General features: G+C 35.4%; 1 protein-coding gene across 12 annotated transcripts in view; it reads left to right on the forward strand.

The window, feature by feature from the left end:
- LOC105479522 (KH RNA binding domain containing, signal transduction associated 2) overlaps positions 1–12,017 on the forward strand; it is a 634,913-nt gene that overhangs the window by 141,996 nt on the left and 480,900 nt on the right. The gene's annotated exons all lie outside the window — the stretch shown is intronic.

A 12,017-nucleotide genomic window follows, 5' to 3' on the forward strand; every position in this document is an offset into this window, starting at 1 on the left:
CTAAAAAATACAAAAAACTAGCCGGGCGCGGTGGCGGGCGCCTGTAGTCCCAGCTACTCGGGAGGCTGAGGCAGGAGAATGGCGGGAACCCGGGAGGCGGAGCTTGCAGTGAGCTGAGATCCGGCCACTGCACTCCAGCCCGGGCTACAGAGCGAGACTCCGTCTCAAAAAAAAACAAACAAACAAACAAAAAAGTTTATCTGCTATAATATAAAAGGCAAAGCCTATATTCATTTCTGAGCTCAGTACAGTACAAAATATGTGTAATCGTTCATGAAAAGGAAGATTTTGTGGGAGGTGTATAGATGAGTTAGGAATTAAACCCATCAGCTTAGTCACGATAAATTTATGTCATACTGGTATTGCATAAATTTTATTGTCAGAAGACTGAAACATCAAGTATATGCAGAAACATTACTGGAGTTTTTGATGTATTTTCCCATTGTTTTTAAACCAGAATAAGTCAATTATGTTATAATTAGCTTTAAGGTAATTCTATTATTGAGCTTAAGATTTCACAGACGCAGAAATGAAAGTGATTTTAAAATTCAGTATTTTACACAAACTTAAAATTTATGTTTTCCAGTAAATATGATATCTTTGTTATGAGAGTGTTGATTTATTAAAATAAGTTATTTGTTACTAACCACTAAAACACAAATCAAGTCAATTAAATCATTCAATAATGTGATGATATATAATATTGTTATAAACCATATATATTTTTTTGTCTCTCTATATATTATATATAATAATAATGCTTGTCTGGATGTATTTTGCCACCTGCTTGTTTGAAATATGAAGATAATTTTTAGGACTTCAAAATACATTTTTTATAAAAAGTATACACATATAGCTGATAGATACTTCAGCAGTTATCCAGACCTTCCCAATTTATAGACATATTCATTTGGACTTAAAGTAGTCCTATATCCTCTTTATCATGAAATTTCTTCAAACATTCATGCTGATTATTTCATTGTGGTGTTCTAGAGCTAGGAACAGTGCTACTGATGTTTACTTAAGATTAAGAATAATTACATTGATTACCTTTTTAGATGGAAAGTAAACCCACATTTGCAGGTAAAACAAACACAATGGTTTGGTACTTAGAAGAGCTAATCATGTTATGGATAACACCCAAAGGTTCTCATTGAAATCTATATGTAAATTTATCTGAGAGATGCAAGGTTTCTCAGTTGTACACTCCAGGAATATTAATCAGCAAACTTTCAGGTTACAAGACACATTTCTACCCATCAAAACACAAATAGAGACCTAAAACAAGACAACAGTTAAAAAGGACAAAGGCAGAAGTTTTTCATCCTGCTTCAATTTTATATCCTCTTCACCTAGACCTGGGCCTTTGGCAACCAGGAACCTCGCTACAGTTTACCCACTTATTTTAGAGTATCTTGGCAGATCAACCCCAATTGCTTGCCCTCATCAGTACTCTTCTTTCTCTATTTCCCACAAATTCAGTATATTCAGAAGAAAAGTGTAGAGGTGCTACTGGAGATGAGGTCGTATAGTATGCAAAGAGCTCTTGGACTGGTATTTAAATTTTGTTCGTCTACTTTTGGTGAATTTTTGTAAGGACTACTTAAAAGTACTCAGCGATATTTTTGCCTCCATATAATGTTTGATAAAGCTTAGGAAAGGCATATTTTTAAACCCAGGAAAATCACACAAGATAGTATGTTTTAGATATAATACATTTGACTGAAAGCTCTGCAGATCAACTTCTAACTTAAGATCTGAGGGTAAAATTGTATTAGCACTCATGTACATGAAAATATTAGCACTCATGTACATGAAAATTATCCAAGAAATCCACTTACCTTCTACATTAGTAAGGGTCAGAGTAATACTTAGGATAGAGTAAATGCTCAGATAAAGAAGGAATATTTACTATATAGAGGGATTGCATGTGTATATCAAGACTGACTGTAAAAATATAATCATGAGCCTATGATACATTTTTTCAAACAACTAAAAATGCAGCATCTTATTCATTAAGCAGAGGGAGAAGATTTTCTTCAATGTACTGCAGTAAACAGATGAAAAATTAGAAATCATCTACTTCACTAATACTCAAATGTATTTTATGGAGAAAATTCATAATACCCAAGGGCTTCTCCTTCCTCTGTCACATAAGATGAAGTTTTTTCTGTCCTATCTGAGGTCAAATCATTTATATTTTGCCAATTCGTATATCATGCAGTGAACTTCCCCAGAGCCTTGGTCTATGACATTATTTTTCTATCTCACTTTCTCTACATATGATTTACTCTTTAGTCTATATACGTTTAAATCTTCCCCATTGTACAAAGAAAGCTACATCTAGCTACTGTCCGATAACTTTTCTCTTTCTTTCTCATTTTAGCTTTACAATATGCATTCTACTCTCAACATTTTCACTTTTACACTGCCATTAGTTGTCAAATTTAGTGTATTCTGACTTTCATGCTTATGTCTTCATTGTTCAAGATAGTTGCATATATTTTGAAAATGTTTAGCATCTCTTAATCCTGTGAATTAAATTTCAGTAGTTATAATAATCTGAAAACACGTCATGTATTTCCAAACACCCCATAATGGGATGGAATTATCCTGATTATAAATTATTGTTATTTCAAAACTGTTCTTTTTAAGGTCCTCAGTGACACTCTAATTGTGAACACCAATAGAAGTTTCTTTGCATGCAAGACTTCCATGCTGCATTGTACACAATTAAACTCATTCTCCTTTTTAAAAACTTATATTTCCTTTGATTCTAAAGCAACGCATTCACCAATTTCTCTTTATACTTCTGTGATTTTTCTCTTTGCCCTTTGTTATTGATCTGCTGCTTAAATATCAGTGTTACTCAGAGTTACATTCTTAATCCACAGCATGTAACACTCTACAGCAGAGGTTCTTAATACTTTTGGGCTTTTTTGAACATCTCTTTTAGAATCTGTCCCAAAACGGAAAGTGCGGATGGTAATATGTATGTCATACAAACATAGACAATTATATGTACATTTCAGAAAGCTTATGAATTATTTGAGACTCATTAATGGATTTTTGATTAAGAACCCTAATCATCTATTCTCTTTAACTGGGTTCATTTTGATAACCCTCAAATTTACGTAATTTATCTCCAAGTTCACTACAAAAGTCTCCTGACTGTCCCTGCCTCTAGTCTTGCCCCGACAAATGCATCCTCTATTTAGCTGTCAGAATTATTTATCTAATATGGGAATCTGATTGCAAAACCTAAAGTCCACATTAACTGCTTCCCATTATCCGTCTGTACCTAGCTCTTCTGCCTCATCTCTTGTTATCTCCTACATAGAAATACTTTATATGGGGTGCTCGCAATGAACCAGACATTGCATTAATGATTTTACCTTACTTGTTTCAAAAATATTGAATCTTTTAAAAGATATTGCTAAGAAACTTGGAATTTTTAGTGGAAACTACAGTAATCTAGGAGCTTAAGCAAAATATGGAAGGAAAGTAATAGTGAAGGAAAAGATTTCCTGGGAATCATAGAATAAGATTAATAAACCATAGGGTTTAGGTTTTTTTTAATTTATATCCAGACATTTATGATATTTTAATTGAATATTTGAAAGTCATTAAAATGGGCTGAGTAAAAGAATAGTGATTGCAAGGTCTCAGGACAAACGTGAAAGGTGGAACTGGCATTGGCGGGCAAGAGCAGAGCATACTTCATCTGTAGAGAATCTGGGTTAATTACCCACGGCTAAAGCAGCCCTTACGTAATTGTCATTTAATGAATGGTTTGACTTACCTCAAGTTAGCATAATGGTTAAAAATCAATGAACTTCTCATTGCATAGCTCAGATTAAGTTTACATTGTCCTGGAGAGGGTGTTATTTAATGTGAAATATGTATATTGAATCAATATTTAGGAGATGGGGCAATAAAGAGTAGTCAAAAGATATATTTGTATTTCCTCCAAATTTGTCTTTACATATAAATATTTTTTAAAGTTTTTAACTCAAATTAATAGTTCTTTTTCCAAAGTAATATATATATTTATTCTCTTGTCTTTCCATTGGCATCTAGGGAAGAATTTTTTTTTTCTGAAAATTTTTGTCAATGGCTTCTTGAAAAGTAATAAAATCTGAAACTAAAGGTTTCAAAAATCCTATGTTCTCAAATTGTTTTCCATCTAAAAAAAATCAAGCAATTTGTTTTCAGCACTACTCATTTCATGATAAAAAGAACAGCATTGTATTTGCTAAAGGAAAAGTGGATTGCAAACAATTACTTATGACTTGCCCATGGCCATTTTTATACATTGCCTTGGGGGAGTAATTTAAAATAACCAATTTTACACTCTTCCTGTAAAAACATGCAGGCACTTTGATAAGATAAAACAGTAAAGATGCAGGTTTGTTTATAGTTAACCTTATATTTTGTTGGAATAGCAACATATATAGTTTTTGGTAACATATCTTTATTTTCTTTAAAATTTTCTTGAGGATTAATCTATATAAGTCTTATCTGCAAAGTATAATGGGTTCATAAATTCTAGTTCATAGTCAATTTCACAGGGAACCATCTCTAGGTTTAATCAACCTCCTAGATGGTCTTGACAAGCTTCGGTTATTCTGTTATTTCTATTGTTTGGCAACAGACTGCTATTTTAGGATTAAGTGAAAATGCAATATGAATGACTCACTGTGGAATCACTTTTTTAAATCAGCCTTTGAGTTGGTCACAGAAATAAAAGACAACAAATTTAGTTAAATGTTTCACAAGTAGAAATTTAGAGACACACTTGCTTTACATATAACACAACTTCACATAAATTGCAGTTGATGGTGTAATTTTCTCCTGAAATATGAATCCTTTAAAATAGCAATGACTCTTAACAATATTGGCTTTATTGCAGAAGTGGCACTGCATTTTTAAGTTATCTGATTAGTCAAAAGAACAAATGCATTTCAAGGGCACAACTGTTGAAAAACAGTGGCAATTACAAAATAATTGAAGCATGTCAGGATAACCTAGATAGCTGAAGAGGAGTATATGATAACCTTTATGTATACAGTATTTGGAATCAAGGAAGACAGAAGGTTATTGAGTGCCTTTTCATATGGTTGCTTGAACTTCAAGTCTTATTCAGAATATAGTGATCAATTGTGGTTGTGTTCCTACACCATAGCAGAGTCAGCCCACAAGTCAGTTAAAATCCATCAGCTGGGGACCTAGGCAATGAGGGATTAGGAAATGTCTAAGTGAACTTTGCACCAAAGCAACCACGCAGAACAGTAAACATGGAAAAACAGCACATTGTGAACTTTTTGTTGTGATATCAAGATCACAGCTAAATTTCACTGCATAACAATTAAACCACTTAAAAGAAACTTTGTTATTGTAACTTTGGTACACCAGAATATGAACTGGAATATTTTAAATAATGTATAAAAACTCAAATCAAAGTTTGTAAAGTGGTAGTCTATGAGCAGTCAGTCCTCACAGTGTTTTACATTTAAAAAACTTTATATACTGCTTTGGGGGAAATTAGTAGACAACATTTAAGACTTGAGTATGAAAAAAACTGTTAAAAAGAGTACCCTGGGATTTTATAGTCTCAGGTAGGTAGTAAGCAGTGACTGTTTCCGTTATACAGAACATGGTTTCTCCAGTTCACCCAAGTATCCACCACTCCCTATTGTTCACTGACACTAAGGCCAACTATCAGTTGCACTTAATGTAAATCTTGCAATGTTTTTTGGTTTATAACTAGCATTTATAATTATCATTGTTCATTGCATTGCCTCTGAAGACCTTGCGTTTATAATTCTGCTCTAAATAAAACTGATATGAAATTCTATGTCTAAAATGAGTTATCCTAGAAGTGTCTACTTGCATGCCAGAAATCTAAAAGAACAATTAGGCATAGGATCTGAGAATTATATTGATTTAAGAAAAAAAGCTGAAAGTCAGTCACATGAGGTTTAGCATCCAAGGGTCAGACCAAATAGTAGGGAAAGAGGAGGAATACATTTCAGATAGAGAGACAAAGCCAACTTTAGGAATATTACCACCTTAAGCAAGTTCTTACTTATGTCACCAAGAGCAAGGCTCTTTGCTTCAGGGAAAAGGATTGGTGACTGTGTGTCTAAATGACTGTGCTTTTTAAATGGTTGGTAAGTGTTTGCCAGGCAGAAGCTAAGAATCTCATGTGATAGTGACTGTTCATTGTGGTAGGGGGCCAACCTCTCACTGACATTTTAGCATTAGTGATATTCTTACATTGTAATCGATTTTCTAGCGTTATTTTCATAGAAGAGAAAAATACAAAGTCATAACATTATAAAACATAATTTCAAAAATGAAACCTATCATCTAAAGCAAAAGCAAACACCCTTTCTTTTGTGACTATCATACAAAATTAAGATAATCTAGAATAAAATATAAAGAATAAAATGTATTAACGATAATGAATGATGCTGAAACTTTAGCTATAATGCATTTTTCATATTTAAAGGAACATATCACCTGATAGAGAATCAATTAGAGAAACTGTCTCATGTTCAGCTATACGATTTGAACAAAATTCTTCACCTGGCTTAGTTCCACTTTTCTTATATAAAGTGTTATCATTGGAACACAAGATTCCTTAGACCAAGAGTGGACAAACTGTGGCCTATGGACCAAATTTCATGAGTTGTTTCAATAAATAAAGTTTATTAAATGTATACATTTAAAAATATTTTATTGTATGTATTTAAGGTATCCAACATGATGTTTTGATATACATATGCATAGTGAAGTGGTTACTACAGTCAAGTAAATTAATTTATCTATCATCTCACATGGTTACCTTTCTTTTCTTTTTTTTTTTTCGTTTTGTGGTGACAGTACCTAAAATCTACTCTCTTAGCAAATTTCCAGTACATAATACAATATTAACCTTAATACTTTTGCTATAGCTTTGATCTCTAAACTTATTCATCTGAGATAACTACATCTTTGTGCCCTTTGATCAATATTTCCCATTTTCCCCCACTCCACCTTTCTACTCTGTTTCTTATAATTCTTTTTTTGTTTGTTTTTTGTTTTACTTTCCGTATGTGAAAGAGACTATGCTGTACTTTCCTTTGTCTGACTTACTTAGCATAATATCCTCCAGGTCATCCACTTTGTGGTAAATGGCAGGATCTCTTTCCTTTTTAGGGCTGTATAATGTTCCATTGTGTGTGTATGTATGTATCTGCACATATGTATATGTGTGTGTGTGTGTGTGTGTGTGTGTGTATATATATATATCACTATTTCTTTACCCATTCATTTATCCATGGACACTGAAGTTATTTCCATATCTTAGCCATGGTGAACAATGTTGCAATAAACAGGAGTGCAGATATGTTTTGGGGGAGGTGGTTATTTTATTTCCTTTGGGTTTGTACACAGAAGAGGCATATGTGGGTCATACAGTAGCTCTATTTTTAATACTTTTTAGGAATCTCCATACTGTTTTCCACAATGGCTGCACCAGCTGCATTAGTCTGTTTTCATGCTGCTGATAAAGACATACCTGAGACTGGGTAATTCATAAAGGAAAAGAGGTTTAATGGACTCACAGTTCCACATGACCGGGCAGGCCTCACAATCATGGCGGAAGGCAAAAGGCATGTCTTACATGACAGCAGGCAAAGAGAGAGTGAGAACCAAGTGAAAGGGGATTCCCCTTATAAAACTATCAGATCTCATGAGACTTAGTAACGCGAGAACAGTATGGGGAAAATCGCCCTATGATTCAATTAACTCCCACCGGGTCCCTCCTACAACAGGTGGGAATTATGGGAGCTACAATTCAAGATGAGATTTGGGTGGGACACAGCCAAACCATATCATTCTGCACCTGGTCCCTCCCAAAGCTAATGTTCTCACTTTCCAAAACCAATCATGCCTTCCCAACAGTCCTCAAAGTCTCAACTCATTTCAATATTAACTTAAAAGCCCACAGTCCAAAGTCTCATCTGAGAGAAGGCAAGTCCCTTCTGCCTGAGTCTGTGAATTCAAAAGCAAGTTAGTTACGTCCTAGATACAATGGGGGTACAGGCATTGTATAAATACAACCATTTCAAATGGGAGAAATTGACCAAAATGAAGGGGCTAAAGGCCCCATGCAAGTCCGAAATACAGTGGGGGAGTGAAATCTTAAAGCAATGATCTCCTTTGACTACGTGTCTCACATCCAGGTCACGCTGATGCAAGAGGTGAGTTCCCATGGTCGTGGGAAGCTCTGCCTCTGTAGCTTTGCAAGGTATAGTCTTCCTCCTGGCTGCTTTCACAGGCTGGCATTGAGTGTCTGTGGCTTTTCCAGGTATACAGTGCAAGCTGTTGCTAGATCTATCATTCTAGGGTCTGTTGGATGGTGGCCCTCTTCTCACATCTCCACTAGGAAGTGCTCCTGTGGGGACCTCAACACCACATTTCTCTTCCACAATGCCCTAAGCAGAGCTTCTCCATGAGGGCCCCATCCCTGCAGAAAGCTTCTGCGTGGATACCCAAGCAATTCCATACATCCTCTGAAATCTAGGCAGAGGTTCCAACCTCAATTCTTGACTTCTATGCACCTACAGGCTCAACACCACATGGAAGCTGCCAAGACATGGGGCTTGCACCCTCTGAAGTCACGGTCGGAACTGTACCTTGGCCTCTTTTAGCTATGACTAGAGCAGCGGGGACCCAGAGCACCAAGTCCCTAGGCTGCACACAGCAGGAAGTCCCTGGTCCCAGCTCACAAAACCATTTTTTCCTTCTAGGCTTCTGAGTCTGTAATAAGAGGGACTGCCAAAAAGGTCTCTGACAAGCCCTGAACACATTTTCTTCATTGTCTTGGTGATTAACATTTGACCCCTCATTACTTATGCAAATTTATGCAGCCAGCTTGAATTTCTTCTCAGAAAATGGGATTTTTCATTTCTATTGCATCATCAGGCTGTAGGTTTTCCAAACTTTTATGCTCTGTTTCCCTTTTAAAACTGAATGCTTTTAACAGCACCCAAGTCATCTCTTGAATGCTTTGCTGCTTAGAAATTTCTCTCCCCAGGTACCCTAAATCATCTCCCTCAAGTTCAAAGTTCTGCAAATCTCTAGGCCAGAGGCAAAATGCTGCCAGTCTCTTTGCTAAAATATAGCAAGAGTCACCTTTACTCCAGTTCCAAACAAGTTTCTCATCTCCCTCTGAGACTACCTCAGTCTGCATTTCATTATCCATATCACTATCCATATCACTATCAACATTTTGGTCAAAGCCATTTAATAAGTCTCTAGGAAGCTCAAAACTTTCCAACATTTTCCTATCTTATTCTGAACCCTCCAAAATATTCCAACCTCTATTACCCATTTTCAAAATCGCTTCCATATTTTCAGATATCTTTATGGCAGTGCCTCACTCTACGGGTACCAACTTACTGTCTTGGTCCATTTTCATGATGCTTATAAATACATACCTGAGACTGGATAATTTATAAAGGAAAAGAGGTTTAATGGACTCGCAGTTGCACTTGCTGGAGAGGCCTCACAATCATGGCGAAAAGCAAGAGACACATTTTACATGACAGCAGGCAAAGAGAGAATGAGAGTGAATGAGAGCCAAGTGAAAGGGGTTTCCCCTTACAAAACCATCAGATCTCATGAGACTTACTACCACGAGAACAGTATGGGGAAAGCTGCCTCCATGATTCAATTATCTCCCACTGGGTCCCTCCCACATCACATGGGAATTATAAGACCTACAATTCAAGATGAGATTTGGATGGGGACACAACCAAACCATATCACCAATCTACATTCCCACTAAAAATCTAGAAAGGCTTCCGTTCTCCACACCCTCACTAACATTTGTTATCTCTTGTCCTTTTAATAACAGTCATCCTGATTTAAAAATAAAAATCCCATTTGTATATGCATTGCCTATGGCTGCTTTGTGTTATGACAGAGTTGAATAGTTTCAAAGACCATATGGTCTGAAAAGACAAAAATATTTACTATGTGGTCCTTTATGGAAAAACACTGTTGACTCATACCTTATATCCTCAACTAATTTTTATGATCAAATTAGATCAAAGCAAGCCATGTTGATCTGATTTAAAACTATTTGGATCTGTGTTATGATATATGATTTCTGGGCTTGATGCTGGAATTTATGGGAATTTCATAAAATCCATTAGAAGGGAAGAGAATAAGAAACCTGATAGTTTTTAAACATATTACACTCAGTGGTGTAATGAAAATGATAAGCTATGTTTTATGTTTCTACTGAGCATCTTTCAGGAAACAGCAACATAATGGTTGATAGGTTTCTATGGAGACAGATTTATTTTTAAATCAGCCTAAAACCATAGAAAAACCCTCATCAGTATATTTTGTTTCTTTCCACACACTCAGGCTTCAACCATGGTAGCTGCCTGCAGGTGATTAAATGTAATCCATTAAAGGAATGATTTTCAAACTTCAGCTGCATCAGAGTCACCAGAGGGCTTGTAGCGAGACAGGTTACTGGTCTCCATCTTTAGAATTTCTGATTCAGTGGGGCTGGGAGAGGCAAGAATATGCATTTCTATTAAGTTCCCAGGAAGGAATGATGTGGGTACTTGGTCAAGGAACCACGCTTTGAGGACCACAACCTTAAGGTATTTACTCAGCGATGAAAAAGCAAGTGGTGTCCTACATGACATCTTCATGTGTACATTGTGTTATGAGAATGACTTAGATGACAGATTAATCATTTAAGCAAAATAAGTAAGCTTTAAATATACTCTTCCATGAATTTATCAAATCAATTAAAATCTCAGAATTATCATAATTGAGGATGGAGATGAATTTTTGCCTCCCTTACAAGGTTATTTGGAAGTATTTTTGATTACTTAGTAATGTGAAAAAATTACTATTATAAGATATTTATAAAAATTTTAAGATTGGCAAGTTTATAGAGATTCAGTTCATCAAAATACACTGGGCAATTTCACTGATTTCTATCCAGAATGCCTACTTCATCTTATCCTCAATATATTTTGAATGAACAGGTGCTATTTATATTGTTAGAACCTATATAACAATAGGTTATATTGTTCCACAATTCAGAACACATTCCAACATAGAAATTATAAACCATTCATTGAAAATGAGACGATTTACTAGACACCTTAAACATAAAACATATATTTCTCATTTACTTCTCTCCATATCTCCTCTTTACTTGTCTTCTCCCTGTTTTCTGCTATGGGAGACTGATATACATGTGTTGCAACAGGCTTCTATGACCTCTGGCCTACTGTTGGGTTCAGCCAATTGGAACCCCAACAGGAAACCAGAGGATGAGAAGAGAATGGAAAGTAAGGGAAGGATATCTATTTTCCTGATTCTTCCCTGTGAAATTCCCTTATAATGTCTATGTTTCATCAGTGTCACTGTTCCTCTCATAGTAGCCTGCTCTACAGAACTTCCACTCCTTCCACTAACCTCAGCTCCCTCCTTCCTTCAGACTTGGTGAAGGTACAGCTTGATGCTGCTAGCTTCACATGGGGATTCATTTGTACTGCCCATATGTGCTACTCTAATCTTCATAAGCAGCCCTTTTGTAAATAAGCTCTCTTTAAATTATTGCAAGTTCAATGGAATTTGTTACAATCCTTGCTAATAAAAGCATCCTTGCAATGATTTAATTAAGGAACTATTTCTTCACTTAACAGATGAGAAAACTAAGACTCTAAGAGATGTGGCAGTGTCTAGATTCAAAATCAGTCTCAATTCTCAAAAGTACAGTTTTTCTGCTGTCAAAGGTTCTCAAGCGTGGGCAAATATAAGATTACTTGGGGACTTTGTAAAACATGTTGATTAGTAAGCTTCATCCTCAAAAATTCTGATTACAAGATATATTACAAGTTTTAAAAATCTGTATTTTAAAAATAGCCCAGGTTTTTCTTAAAATAATAATATTAATTCTTATAACATTATTATAATAATTATGTAATCATACT

Source organism: Macaca nemestrina, chromosome 5, assembly GCF_043159975.1.
Source record: "Macaca nemestrina isolate mMacNem1 chromosome 5, mMacNem.hap1, whole genome shotgun sequence".
In the NCBI taxonomy this organism is placed as follows: Eukaryota; Metazoa; Chordata; class Mammalia; order Primates; family Cercopithecidae; genus Macaca; species Macaca nemestrina.